Genomic DNA, 15,744 nt, shown 5'->3' with positions numbered 1-15,744 from the left:
CCAAAATATTCTTCTGATCAAGCTGAATGCTGGCAAAATCAGGTTTTCATAGGGGTTACACAAAACAATCTTCTGCTTATCTTTGCTTTACCTTGGCCCACGTTTGTCACAATTTTCTTCCCTTATTTTACAATGACTGTAAAATGGTTGAGCAATTGAACCATAGACGCCTTCGGAAGGGAGAGCCAAAACAAATTTTAAGCAACCTCCCTTCAACTTAGGGGAGAGACACAGAGGCTGGCCATATGTGTGCTAAGATGCCAAAGTGCTTCTCAGCAGCCAAGTGCCAAAAACCAGCCCTTTATTCTCCTCCAAATTGGAACTAGAAAAGGGAAGGGAATTCTCTCCAATAGCAGCACTTCATTTCCTCATCATGAAGGGTGACCCCATCCATTCCATCCTTTATCGGGTTTATGCCCAACATCATTGAAATGGCAGCGTGAGATCAGAGGCAGATGTGTCACCTGTCCATCAAACCAGAACCGTGATGGCAAGCCCATGGCACGCGGAGTCATAGTTGTGGCCATGCATGGTGTTGCTCTATGTCAGCTCCGGCACGTATGTGCGCGCAGGCCAGCTGATTTTTCAACCTTCCGGAGGGCAGTAGGGAAGTCGGTTTTGCCTTCCCCAGGCTTCAGGAAAGCCTCCAGGGCCTGTGGGTGGCAAAAAATGGATCCAACAGCCCAACTGGAAGATTGTTTCCAACTTTCGGTTGGGCCATTGGGCTGTTTTTCATCATCCACAGACTTCAGGGGGATTTCCTGAAGCTCGGGGAAGGTGAAAACAACCTATCCTGCCCTCCGGAAGGCTGAAAATAAGCTGGAATCCATTTTTTTGCCATCCACAGGCTCTGGAGACTTCCGTGAATCCTGTGCACATGAGGGGGCAGCGCAGGGATTGTGCGTGCATGTGCAGGGGGAGAGCACTGCATTATGGGTACTGGCACACGCCTGTGCACTATTGCACATGTACACACCCTTTTGGGACTTGAGCAGGAAAGGGTTCTTCAACACTGCACTAGAACATCAAGATCTGAGAAGCAGCTCCTCTGAAGGCCAGCCCCCTCTCTGCAAATCACAAGTTTCTAATGTCACCTTTCAGGCCTCAAAATAAGCATTTGGAAGAGTGGCAATGCCAGAGTTTTTTAAATTTCCGTCTTAGAAATTGGTAGTGTTTACTTTATTTGTTAAATTTATTTGCTGCCTATCTCACCGTACGGCTACTCTGGGCAGTTTACAGCAATAAAACAGATGAAAGTGTATCACCAGCAAGTCAATGTAACAATAAACAATGAAAGTAAAATAGTATGAATTAAAAGATGGGTCGGGTGGGGAAAGAAAAAGTACAGGGGGGGAGATGGAGTCAGCTAATTGGTTCATTAGCCACCTCCAATGGGATACACTCCCTTGTTGGGATTCCAGGCCAACTGGCAGAGCCAGGTTTTCAGGCCTCTGGGAAGGATACAGGGATGGGGACAGACCTCACCCTGGGGGACAAAATGTTCCAGAGAGTCAGAAGGCTCTTTTCCTGGAGTTCCTTGACTGACAAGATCCATAGCAGGCCTCTCTGCTGGCATGAATAGGCTGGGCTTGCCTTAGAACAGTGATGGTGAACCTATAAAGGTGCCACTTGAGGGGGCATCCGGAGCCATATCTGCTGGCACACGAGCTGTTGCCCTAGCTCAGCTCCAATGTGCATGTGTGTGCTGGCCAGCTGATTTTTGGCTTAACCAGAGGCTCTGGGATGGTGTTTTTGGCTTCCAGAGAACCTTCGGGGGGATGGGGAAGGGCGTTTTTACTCTCCCCCAGCTCCAGGGAAGCTTTATGAACCTGGCGAGGGCGAAACACAAGCCTACTGTTATACCTTAGCTAGAGGTATAACAAGCAGGAAGAGGGAGATTGTGATCCCGTTATATAGAGCGCTGGTGAGACCGCATTTGGAATACCGTGTTCAGTTCTGGAGACCTCACCTACAAAAAGATATTGACAAAATTGAACGGGTCCAAAGACAGGCTACAAGAATGGTGGAAGGTCTTAAGCATAAAACGTATCAGGAAAGACTTAATGAACTCAATCTGTATAGTCTGGAGGACAGAAGGAAAAGGGGGGACATGATCGAAACATTTAAATATGTTAAAGGATTAAATAAGGTCCAGGAGGGAAGTGTTTTTAATAGGAAAGTGAACACAAGAACAAGGGGACACAATCTGAGGTTAGTTGGGGGAAAGATCAAAAGCAATATGAGAAAATATTATTTTACTGAAAGAGTAGTAGATCCATGGAACAAACTTCCAGCAGACGTGGTAGATAAATCCACAGTAACTGAATTTAAACATGCCTGGGATAAACATATATCCACCCTAAGATAAAATACAGAAAATAGTATAAGGGCAGACTAGATGGATCATGAGGTCTTTTTCTGCCGTCAGACTTCTATGTTTCTACTGGGCCCATCAGAAGTTTGGAAACAAGCCATCTCCAGCCTCCAGGGGCCTTCAGGGGATGGGGGAAGCTGTTTTCGCCCTCCCCAGGCACTGAATTATGGGTGTGGGCACTTGTGCACGCGCAATAGCGTGTACACACATTCTTTTGGCATCCGAGGAAAAAAAAGTCAACCATCACTGCCTTAGAGGGATGAAACAGTTCATCAAGTAACCTTGACCCATGCCATGGGACGTTTAAAATTCCACAATATGTAAAAGCTAATAAATATATTATTTTTAAATCCATGAAAACTTTATATCATAATACATTTGTTCTTGTCAGGTGCAAAAAGACTATTATTTTCGCTGCAATAGAGAAGCTTTCACTCTAGAATTGCTGTAAATAATTCCCTAATTTATTCCCACTGTGGCACAGCAGAATGCATCTATTACTAGATTGATTTAGGGATGTGCAAACGGTTCTATGCATTATATTGCTATATAGGGAAGATATGAATTAAAGTCTGAAAAGAGTATGTCGGGGTCAAAATTTTAACCTATACTGGGTTTTGAACTAGTTATTTCAAATGCAGCAGATCCAAGCTGTGAACCAGACCTAGAAGAAATATGTACACAAGTCAAATAGGCCCCTTGGATAAACATATTTAGTCTCACACAATTTTTTCAGATTGTATAGGTCAGTGTTTTTCAACCAGTGTGCCGTGAGACATGGACAGGTGTGCCGTGAAGAAGGAAGCTCAGGTTCCTGTCTCGCAACTTTTTGCAGAGAGAGAGAGTGTGTGTGAGAGAGAGAGAGAGAGAGAGAGGAAGAAAAAGAAAGCAAGAGAGAAAGAGAGAAAGAGTGGGAGAGAAAGCAAGAGAGAGAAAGAAAAGAGAGAAAGAGAGAGAGAGAGAGTGTGTGTCAGAGAGAAAGAAAGCAAGAGAGAGAGAGAAAAGGAGAGGAAGGGAGAGAGAAATGAGCAAAAAGGGGAGGAAAAAAAGAGAAATGAGAAAATGATTGAGACAGAGAATGAGAGGAAAGAGAGAGAAACAAAAGAGAGAGAGAAGTGACTCTTGATTTAAAGCATATGATAAAAAGCACCCAAAGAATAAGAGAGAGAAAAACCCCAGCCCTCACTTGTTTTTGGAAATGGTTCAAAAGTGTGTATACAAACACACAGACAAGGGTGGGGAGAAGACAGGGATGGAAAAAGAGAGGAGAGTGTGCCCCAGGATTTTAAAAAGTAAAAAATGTGCCGCGGCTCAAAAAAGGTTGAAAATCACTGGTATAGGTAGTCCTCAACTTACAACCATTCATTTTGTGACCGTTCAAAGTTACAATGGCACTGAAAAATGTGACTTATAAATAGTCCTTGCACATACAACTTTCATAGCTTCTTAACAATATGAACGATGTTAGGGCATTCGGCATCTGGCAAGTATAAAGGCTGCAAAGTCCATGGAGAGAGGCGGCATACAAGTCCAATTAATAAATAAATAAATATCACATGCTCACCTTTTGTGACTCCCCAGGTATCTTCTAGTAAGAAAGATAATGGAAAAAAGAGGATTTGCTTAACAATTGCTTGATTCCTTTAACAACTGCTGTGATGTGCTTAGCAACCATGGCAAAACAAGTTGTAAAATTGGGAAAAACTAACTTAACAACTGCCTTGCCTAACAACAGAAATTCTCTTCTTGATTGTGGTTGCAAGCTGAAGCATAATAGTTTATACTAATGAAGTTTTAAAAAGCATGGGGTCCTTTACAAGGGAATTTAGATTTATGAGCCGCAAACCATGTGGACAATACGACAGAACAGCCACGCCAATTTTCTATCTCCCCAACGTAACAGAACTTCAACTGCATGCCCTTCCCAGCATGCATTTCCTTCCCAAATGGCTGAAATCCCTCTTCCTTCCCTTTCAAAATATGCAAATAAAGAATGGAATGGGAGTAGCAGAACATTTCATTTCTATTTTACCAGCCAAGAAAAAGTCCTAACAAAAAGTAAAAGAAAGTTCATTTCGCTTCACTCCTCAACAGCATAGTTGTTGTTGGAGAATATGGAAGAAGAAATTATCAGAACTATTTTGTAAAGCTCAGACTGCAATGTAGGACATAAAAATATAATTAAATTTTCTTTTGTATTAGTACCCCTATAAAAACAAATACTGTAGTCTAGAACAGTGTTTCCCAACCTTGGCCACTTGAAGATATTTGGACTTCAACTCCCAGAATTCCCCAGCCTGCGAATGCTGCCTGGGGAATTCTGGGAGTTGAAGTCTAGATATCTTCAAGTAGCCAAGGTTGGGAAACACTGGTCTAGAATATATTAGAAAAATAGCACAAGGACTAAGAGACATAAGAGCTATGTAGTTTGGTAATGAATTTTCTAAAGAACAACTTTCACCTGTGCTAAATTATCAGATTTTATTCAGAAACAAATATACTGTATAATGCAATCCAGAAAATGCTTCAAGTATCTGACATATGATTGTGTTTACAAACATAACGGCCCATATTTTGTAGATATGATGGTTCAAGATGCTTCTGAGATTTAATATTCCACATTTTAAAACTCACGGTCATCACTATCCAAGTTATTAAAATTTTATATGGGCAAAATATATAATTCCCTACCATGCTCCTCAGAGTTCTATATTTCAACCATGTACCATGTTAATTATTTTCATAGTACCTTGCAGATGATAGACTATTTAATTCAGGTCCCATACCTGCATAATTGCAGTCTTCAGCAATTAATTCATTTTAGAATTTGTATTGTGCTTTTAGTTCAACATTCACGGTGGCTTGAAGACAATTATAACGGAGAATACAAAACATAACAAAATTAAGACAATGGAAGATCCTTTCTTACATATTCAGTAGTTGACCTTCTAACCATAACTACTTTTCAAAAAGGCTTTGCCTGCTTTCTTTGAATACCTGAACAGGTTTATTTGAACTGACGTGCTGCTCCATTTCTGTAAATTCTGAACAGCTTATGATATTACCAGGAATAAGTAAAAATAAAAATCAATTACTACAATTATCCATCAATTAATTCAAGATACTGCAATTCAGAAATGACACTATCTTGCTTACCCCCAAAGCCTTTCTAAAGAGCCATATTTTCATAGTTCTTAAAAAATATAATATATATTTGGAGGTGAGATATAGTATTCCAAGGAAATAGAGCCATCACCAAGGTGGTCAAAGAGATAGGCAACCACTATGTATATAAGGCTTAAAAACCTGTTGACACCTTGAATTAGGATTTCTGAATCTGATCTACTGGCACAATGGTCATAATTTTCTATAATTACAATCTACAGATTAAATTATAACTGGGATTCAAGCAGATTTTCCAAGTTGTAAAACACTCTTTTTATATTTAGTGGCATCCTGCTCCAATGTAGATTGTCCCACAGATTTCATATTAGTATTATCAGAATAGGTAACCATACTATAGGTCAGTGATCTAGAGCAGCGTTTCCCAACCGGTGTGCCGCGGCACACTGGTGTGCCGCGAGACACCGTCAGGTGTGCCGCGGCGAGAGGCGGCGGAGGAGAGTGGGCGGATCGGGCGGGCAATGGGGCAGGGCGGAGAAGCCAGGGGCGCGTTTGGCCGGAGGCACCGTGGGGAGGCAGGGGCAGCCGCGGCTCCCTTTACTCCTACTGCCGCACCTCCCTGCCCCTGCCTCCCCACGGTGCCTCCGGCCAAACGCGCCCCTGGCTTCTCCGTCCTGCCCCATTGCCCGCCCGATCCGCCCACTCTTCTCCGCCACCGCCTCCTGCCTTGGGGCGAGGAATCCGGGAGTCCGGGACTGTGTGGCTTTGCGCCATGAAGAGAAAATGGCCGACTTTTCCCTGCTGCCGTTTTCTCTTCATGGTGCAAAGCCACACAGTCCCGGACTCCCGGATCGCTCGTTTCTCCGGTCAGCAAAGCCATCTGCCCAGGAAAGCGCCGCGCTGGCCGGAGAAGCGAGCAATCCGGGAGTCCGGGACTGTGTGGCTTTCGGCCGGGCTAACGGGAGGCGGCGCGAGGCCGGGCGCTGGGGACGTCTGGGAGGGCGAGGAGGCTGATGGCTGCTGCGCACTCCACTCTCTCTCCGGCTCTCTCTCGCTCTTTCTTTTTCTCTCTGTTGCTGGCGTGGTGAACGAGAGACAAAGAGAGAGAGAGAAAAAGGAGGGGAGAGAGAATGAGAGAAAGAAAGCAAGGGAAAGAGAGGGAAAGAAAGCAAGAGAGAGAGAGGAAGAAAGGGGGGAAGGAGGGAGAGGGAAAGACATAGAGGGAGGGAAGGAGGGAGAGAGAAAGAGAGCAAAAAAGAGAGGAAGGAAGAAAGAAAGAGGGATGGAGAGAAAGAAGGGAAGGAAGGAAGAGAGAGAAAGAGGGAGGGAGAAATAGAGTGAAATGGAGGAAGAGATATTTTTTTTGTCCAAACTTTTCTTTAGCCCCCCGCCCCCCCCCTTCAGTGTTCCCCAGAATTTTGAAAACATGAATAATGTGCCGCGGCTCAAAAAAGGTTGGGAAACACTGATCTAGAGGTTAGGGATAGGATGGTGAGTAGTATTGAAAACCATTTAGAGCAGAATTGTCAAAATCAAAGCCCGGCAACCAGTTTGGCCTGCAGAGTGCTTAGATCTGGCCCTCGAAGTTACTGCAGAAACAGTGAAGGACTGGCCCACAGTATCTCTGCCAGAGAAAACGGAGCTCGGGAGGGTCGCGTGCGGCCCTTGCAAGCACCATTTTTGCTGGTAGAACGTTGCAGTAGACTGTTGAAGCTGAAAATGGTCCTTTGAAAGCATGTTTTCCCTGACAGAATGCTCAGGCCACCACAGGTGCCCATGACATTGAGTGACATTGAGCTAGCCACACCCACCCTGTTCCCCTACCCACCTGAGGCCAAACGCAACCCTGAAATGAAATTGAGTTTGACATCCCTGATCTAGCATTTCAAGGCAACAAGCAGGATATATTTCCCTCCTGTTTCTGATAAATGTGATCTGGTCAGCCATTATACAAAAACCTAGATGAAATCTTGATTGAAATAGATCCCGAAAATCAATTTCATCCAGGTACGTTTGGAGATACATGGCTATAATTTCCTCAATGACCCATCCAAAATGGAATATTTGAAAATGGCCCATAATTAGCTAATTGTTCTGGACCAAAGAATAGCTTTTAAGTCTGTCAAGATTTTTTTGTCTTCTGGGATGTTGGCTATTCCTGCCAGCTTGGTATTGTTGGCAAATTTGATGAGTTTCCCTTCTATTTCCTCATGTATATTGTTTAAATCTAAATCTAAAATTAGTTTTAAATTTATATCTAAATCTCAGTTTAAAAGTTATGGTGCTTGTATTTATAAAAATGAAATTAAAGATACATTATATAATTGTAAAATAAGAAAAAATGCATCATGTCAAAACATTTTTGTTGCGTTTAATATACTTGCCTCCAATTTCTTCACAAATGAGCACATTTCACTTACTGGAAATGCATGAGGTAGATGACCACTAATCCTTAATTAAGTTTTTTAAATTGTTATTTCAACAATTCACTTAATTAACTCCTTTTCCTGTACTTTAGTAGGATATTCACTATTGCTGACCGTTATATTCTTCATATTTGGTACAACTTAGGATGGACAACTCAAGAATATATATTGAATAATCTGTTACAGTAAACCTATGACACACATGTCAAAGATGACACACCATGACATTTTGGATGTCACACCAATATTCACAACTGACAATAATTCTCAAAAGCATACTTCTTGTGTGATTTCTGGAGGCAGCTTCAGATTGCACAAGGCCTTGTTTTTTTGAAGTAACTTTGGAAAATACTCTTGCATGGCCTTTGCAGCCTCTGAAATTCACACAAGAACTAGGCATGATTTCACAGTTTATGGAGGCTGCAAAGACAATGGAAGAACATTCTACATGTTAACAGTTTGAGTACATCCGACAATAGCTTTTGGTTGATAAGGAGACATCAATACCTCACTTGCTTGTTGTATGTTTTTGTTTTTGAATGTACAATTAAGTAAAGGCGTTATAATTTATTATGTATAACTGAAAATAGAAGTATTTGAAACAGGGTGATTAACTAGAGACTAACATAAATACTTTAGGAAATGGTGTAATTATATGTGGTAATAGCCTTTGGTTGATAGGGGGCTATAAATTCCCCACGTGTTTGTTATATGTGACGTCTTTCCCCCCCCCAATATTTGTTGTTGGTTCTGTTATTTGTGTGTAAATTTTTTTTTTAAGGAAGAGCATTCTCCAAAGTTGCTTCAAGAAAGTAGGCCTTGTATGACCCAAAGCAGCTTCAGGTAGCCCATAAGGGCATGTCAACAGAAAGAGAACTTCTCCTGGGGCTAAGTGGAATGCAAAAAATACTGCTCTGCTATGGGGAAGAATTGTGACATTCCTCAAAGCTCCTGCACCTTGGAGAATGGTATGAAGAAGATTTTCTTAGCGTCAGCAATGATGGTCTAATCCTCCACTTCAGGACCAGCCTTGGCACTGCTAAGCGGCATTGTTCAGGGTGGTCTAGATGGAATGATAGGAGATGGAGAATTTTTTTCTCTTTTGTTTGGTTTTTTGGGGGGGAGGGGAAGCATGACATACCAGCAAAGTCAAATTAGGCATTTTCCAAATGTTTGGCATGGCAAGCCTAAAAGGTTTATGATTACTGGTATGTACTAGTTACTATATGCAAAACCACACACACACACAAACACACCCACACAAAATCATTTGAAATGGGGCAAATCTTTTCATTCTCACAATCCCTTATGATCAAGTGCTTTCTTCAAATTTATTTTCTTTGTTAGGTATTATTGGGAAAATATTTTTCCTGGAGTCAAGTAAAACTTGTCCACCTTTTTAACCTAATTTTGGAAATATGCCATAGATTCCATTATTTTTTGATAATAATTCAATGGTTTATTATAATAATAATAATAATAATAATAATAATAATAATAATAATAATTACTATTATTATTATTATTATTATTATTATTATTATTATTATTAATTGGATTTGTATGCCGCCCCTCTTCATAGACTCAGGGCTGCTAACAATGATAAAAACAGCATGTGACAATCCAATAATAAAACAACTAAAAACCCTTATTATAAAACCAAACATACACACAGACATACCATGCATAAATTTATGTTTTAAATTTTTTAAATATAATTGTTTATGTTACGCAGCATGTGAAAAAATATTGTGTGGATCCCAGAATCCCCCCAACTGAATAAAAGATAAACTTCAAAAAGGGGCGGCATACAAATGTATTAATTATTATTATTATTATTATTATTATTATTATTATTATTATTATTATTATAACAGACAATTTATTATAAACAACAATATATTAAATCATACCTGAAGGCAGCCAAGAATAATTTAGTGAAGAACCTTATATAAAGAGAGTGATCGATACAATTATTTTGGAATGAATTTGAGTGAAAGACTGCTGAGAAAGTAGACAGTGTTCTCCATGCTGACAAACCTGTCACCTATTTACTTGATCTGGGTCCTTTTAGATTGTGAAAGGCCAGAGATGGGTTCCTCCCAGTTTGGACCGGTTCTATGGAACTGGTAGTAACTTGGCAGCCTAGGTTGCTAGAACCAGCTGCAACCAGGCCTGCCACCTCTCTGAACCGACTCTCTTGGGGGCGCCGTAGGTGGCGCCATCTTGTTTTTTAACACTGTGCCTGCATGGGAAGCATGCCCGTATGGCGCATCTAGGAGCAAACTGGCAGTGAAGAAAAGCAGAACCCACTCCTGGAAAAGATCAGGGAAGTCATCTACAGTTAAGAACAAACCATGCTGTTAGGCTCTCTGAAAGTGACAATAATGTTTTCTGCCTGTGCTGCACTCCCCCTTCAAGCGTCCATTCATGGACTGAACAGTTTTTGACAGGTATTAACCAGTCTCCAATCTTCTCTATTCAGAGAGGGTTGTTGAGAAAGGGAGGATTGGTCTGCAACTGACAAGAACTCTGGAGGAAACAGATTATCTAGATCAGGGGTGTCCAATTCAAGGCCTGTGGATCAGATCTGGCCTGCAATGTGGTTAGATTTGGCCCGTGGAGCTTCCCATGGAAACAGCAAATAATTGGTCCACAGCCTAAGCCCAAGCCAACTGGGTGCTGATCTACAACTTGGTGGCAGCCATCTGGGTCAAAATATGGTCAGTCTTAGATCCATGAGATTGTCCTGAAATCAGTGAAGGGCCACCCCCACCCCCAGTCTGCCCCCTAGGCACACACAGAGAAGGGGGTGACCACACATGGGGCCTCGTGTTCCTGGCGACCATCTTGTCCCACAGGCTGACTGCATTCTGAGCTCTTCCCTTTCACCCAGGATGCCAGTGCTCACCACCTCTTGTTCGCATGCCCAGGGAGTGGGGCTGAAGTGGATTTACATGTTGTAAGCTGCCCTGGGTCTCAGAAGAAGGGTGGCATAGAAATCGAATTAATAAATAAAAAACAAACAAATAAATATTTTGCTGGATCAAGGCCAATGAGCAGGGCATGGAGGCTCTGGCATGGACAGGGCACTGATTTATTCCACAACCTGGTGGCAGCCATTTGGGCCAGAACATGGTCAGCCTTATATCTGACTTGAGAGACCACCCCGGTGCCCCGCCCTGCCTCTTGGGCATGGCTGCATGCACACATAGGGCTAGTGTACGGCGGGCCAATCTTGCCCCACAGGCTGACTCTCAGCACTTGCCTTTCACCCAGGATGACAGTGCTTGCTGCCTGTGTGCATACTCAGGGATTGATGCCGAGGCAGCAAGGTGGTCTCTTGTTGACTCCAGGGCAGCTGCGTGGAGTAATCTAAAGCTGACCGTGTTCTGGCCCAGATAGCCACATCAAGTTGTAGATCAGCACCATGCCTACACCAGCGCCTCTATGCCCCGCTTCCCAGTCTGGCCTCGCAGTCCCCTTTCACTGGGACCACCCCTCCCTGGCATGGGAAAACCACAGTTGGTAGCTGTGCTGCTAATCTCTCCCTCTGCCTACATTCTTTCCCTAGTGCAGAGGAAGATTGGGATGGCATAAAAAGCGTTTGCAATACTTTGGACAGCAAAATCCCTTGGTTCAAGCCTTCCATTGGCTTGCAAATTGTACTGTTCCAATCTTGGCAGGAAAAGCATTTGCAAGTCGACACAACTTTGGGGGCAGTGAAATCGTCTTGTTTGAAATCTTTATGTGCTGAGACTGGAACAATGTGAAAGGTGTTTTCAAACTGATGGGAGATTTCACTGCCCCCAAATCTCGTCATCTTGCAAATGCTCTTGGGCATGATCTAATACAAGGCTCAGTTCGCAGAGAACAGTGGCCTAAACTACTGTAGTGCAAGATCAATAGTGCAAGATCTTGCCTGGCCCATCACAGGTGCCCAACATAGGCAAGGTTGAGTTGTCCGGTCCCAGTTACGTGATCATCCAGCCATGCCCACCTGGTCCTTTGAGGATGACCCTAATGCTGATCTGGCCCTCAATGAAATTGAGTGTGATATCCCTAATCTAGACTGATTTGAGTTGGGTTTCAGGCCAGCATTTAGTACATTATTTTGGTGATGATTTTGTGGCAGAGCTAGAATGGTTGTGGAGCATCCAATGTGAGGTTTAGCTTCAAAATTTTCAGAAAATATTCATGCTGATTGATAATTATGGAAGATGTTCTAGTTACATGGAACACTGGTGGCCTTGAAGGGCAGAGGAAAATATGTTAGCAAGTCAATGATGAGATAAACAAGATCTAAGCCAAGATAGAAAATAATTTATAAAAATGCCTTGGACGGTCCTCAACCCTTAATTCTCATTGAGGTAAAAGAGGAAGGGGGGCATATTGATACTTGCAAGACTAATGTCAATCCAATAAGGCAAACCAGAGTAAGACATAGACACCATGCAGACATAACACCTTATTTAGAACACAGAACATCTACAGTAACAGATTCTTGGTTTGCAAAGCACAAAAACTTGGTTTACAAAGCACAAACATGCTGAATTAAAACCGAACAAGCCACAGAATGAGTTACCGTACATTAATACTGTATCTGAGCTTACCTGCAATCCTGAAGTTATCCTGGATGTCAAACAAAAATTTCCAAATTATCTTATTTCATCCAAGGTTTCTGAAAAATAAAATATCACCATCTGATTATTACAAAGATATCAATCAGTGTCACTTCACCTCATTTTACTGATATCAATCAGTCTCATTTTACCAGACTCTGTATTTATTTAGAACATCAGAAACCACAGTGCCCCTCAAGATGCGGATCTGGTTAATTTTTAAAGGTCAACATTGCAGCTTGTCATAATTCTCTGATTATACACATTAGCACAGTTCTCATAATCTTAAATTCAACATGTAAACATAATAATATTCTGGAACTCCGGAAGTAATTGCTGGATTCAATGAATTTAGGCAACTTTAATCTTTTCCTTTTGGAAGAAGGATATTGAGGGGGTAACAATTTGCAGTTCCAAAGATCCCTAAAGAAAATGGTCAAGTTTCAGACTATTGTACAGGACACAGGATAAAATTTATCACCAATTATTATAATGGGCACAGGATGGGAATTTGTCTATTCTACCAGATCTCACAAGGTGGGAATGCTCCACATCCCTTCTGTGAAACAATGCCAAGATGCAGGACATGAGACCTTCTCTATTGTGGTGCTTGCTCTTTGGAACAGCATCCCCCTTGAAATCTGGATGGCCCTGACCCTGTTAGCTTTCTATAAAGATCTGGGTTAAGCTTAGGCATCAGGGTTAGGATGTTAATGGAATCAGACATGTATGAGATTTTGATTGAAAGCTAGTTTTTTAGGTCATAAGGTTGAGATGAGTGGATATATAAATTCAAGAAAGAAAGTAATTTATTTATATAACATGCTACAACCATATAAAAATAAATTAGGGCTTAATATGATGATCTGATTTACTCAACTTGCTAAGACAATGGCTGACTTAACACTACACTCTGAACTGCAAACTATGGCTAGCCAATGTCCATTTATATTAGTTGGAAGTGTTCCATATACCAGCCATTGAAATTTATCCAAAACCAATTCAACACATACAACAGTCTCCAAGAATCCAAAAAAAGTAAATAGGTTTCCTTTCCACTATCTCCACAACATAGCTTGCATTTGATTGTAATTTAATCTTACAATCTTACAGTGTAGCTAGTCTTTTCCTCAAATTCTCATGAGGAACTGCATATGATTATAGGAATGGCTCACTGTCCCTTTACATAGACAATGGTATGAAAATAAGTGCAGTTGGCTCAGCCTGTAAATCAATTCTCTATATCTTAAAACATTAGACTCTGATACAGTTCACACATTGAGCTAAACCAAGTTTTATTTCATAACGGTTTCTTTAATAATAGTTGAAAAGGTTGATTTACAAAACACCCCGAGCCATTAATCAGATTTTGAAATTACAATATAATGATTTCACCCAGGATGCAACCAACTTTGCGGTTTAGCGCGATGTATGAATCAAACTTTCCTATCAAGATTATCGATTTGTGGCTGATGACAACTTGTAATCCTGCAACACATCCTGGTCACCATCCAAAGTGTTCCCAGCCCCTTTCATTTTAATTCTATTTTTTTATGAATGAAATGCTTGTGGGGGGTGGGGGGGTATTAAAGGTAAAATAAAGGCCATATGGACTTCAACTTATCCATGACCTCATCTCCTTTTCAGCAATCTGTGGCTGAAAAAACCGTTTCCAATCTTCAATTTGCCTAAATATTCTTTTATGTCGTATCAAGGATGCCTGTGTTCATCCAGTTGCGTGCTGTTTGTTATACTTCTTTGTTTTTTTGGAAGGAAAAGTGCTCTGTACATGTTCAGAGCCTGTCTTCTTTATACAAAACAAAACTACATCCCTATCGCTTCTCTTTACATTCCAGGCTGAAATTAGGTTCAAAAGCTCCGTCTTGGTGAGCATCCAAATTCAAATTAAGGCCCTAAAGAAACAAAAAAATTATTCTCTGCAGGAGATAAACTAGTTCCTTTTCCAGTCATTTAAATAACCCTCTTAACATGCAACTGCCTGGCTGGCTCCCAATTCCCACTATCCCTGCACCCAACATGGATTTTTCCTGCTGACTCAGGATATTTGCAGCTGCAAAACAAACCATGGCCAAAGTCCACAGCTGAAAGGAAGCCAAGATGCACCTGGAGGCGGAGGGGAGGCTGAAGGAGAGCGTTAGGTGCAGCAGGGAAGTCCTTGTTTGATACGATAGTGTGGCATAAAAACCAGGTTCAGGCATAAAGGCCGAAATGTGGATGTGTGGGTATCAGTGTATGCTGCAAAAGAGACTTGGAGCCAACAACTGAAAGAATCCATGTGGCTATAATAAATCTTAGCGATTTTAAAAAACTGCACAAGGGAAGGGCTTGGAGTTGCAACTGAGATTTATTGGCAGGGATAAGATAAATGTGGAGGGATAAAGTAAAGGGGATTATAAGTAAACTTTTAAAATCCAATCTTCACAATTTCAATCTAGCTTTCTTTGGGTTGTAAGAAACACAGTTTAATTTTTTAAAAATATAGGATGCCTTTAAGATTATAGATTCTGAAGACTGTTGCTAAATGCTTGGTAACATTGCTGAACCCAAAGTTAGTGTTTAATGGGACATTCAGAAATCAGGGGATAAATCTTCCCTACAACTAACCGTTTTGTAATTTATCATGATAGAAACCCAGTCACTCCAGTGATATGCCCTAAAATTATTTTAATGAAAATAATCTAAATTATTTCTAAGGTCGAACTGTTTTAAAAGTCATCCCCCCATCATTCCTGAGGAAATTCTCAAGAGCATTTTTTAAATCAAGCCTCTGAAGTTCATTTTATATTGGCACCATCTTTTCTGTAGAGTATTTATTACTCTTGATGAGATATTTATTGATGGGATAAAATATATGTTGTAAACTTTTGTTTTTATGATTATTGAGGTCTTAAAATTATGTGATCTGGAAATTTTGTTAAACAAATACATTTAAGTAGCAACAAAAGTTTTTTTGTATAATTCTTAAAATACATAGATAGTACAGGTAGTCCTTGACTTATGACCAAAATTGCACCCAAAATTTCTGTTGCTAAGTGGAAAATCAGTAAAGTATATGTTTTGCCCTATTTTATGACCTTTCTGGGGCAAAGTTGTTAAGTGAATCACTGTGTTTATTAAATTAGTAACACAGTTGTTAAGCAATTCTGGCTTCCACATTGACTTTACTTGTTAGGAAGTT

The 15,744-nt window shown here is 41.1% G+C and overlaps 1 protein-coding gene across 2 annotated transcripts in view; it reads right to left on the bottom strand.

Moving 5' to 3' along the window:
* Positions 1–15,744, bottom strand: part of THRA (thyroid hormone receptor alpha) — a 200,884-nt gene that overhangs the window by 122,815 nt on the left and 62,325 nt on the right. For both annotated transcript variants that reach the window (XM_070727345.1, XM_070727343.1), the window contains exon 2: positions 12,537–12,604. The gene's annotated coding sequence lies outside the window, so the exon portion shown is untranslated. The remainder of the gene's footprint in view (positions 1–12,536; positions 12,605–15,744) is intronic.

Source organism: Erythrolamprus reginae, chromosome Z (genome assembly GCF_031021105.1).
Source record: "Erythrolamprus reginae isolate rEryReg1 chromosome Z, rEryReg1.hap1, whole genome shotgun sequence".
NCBI lineage: Eukaryota > Metazoa > Chordata > Lepidosauria > Squamata > Dipsadidae > Erythrolamprus > Erythrolamprus reginae.
Note: the sequence above shows the minus strand (reverse complement) of the source record. Positions and strands in the feature narration are given on the sequence as shown.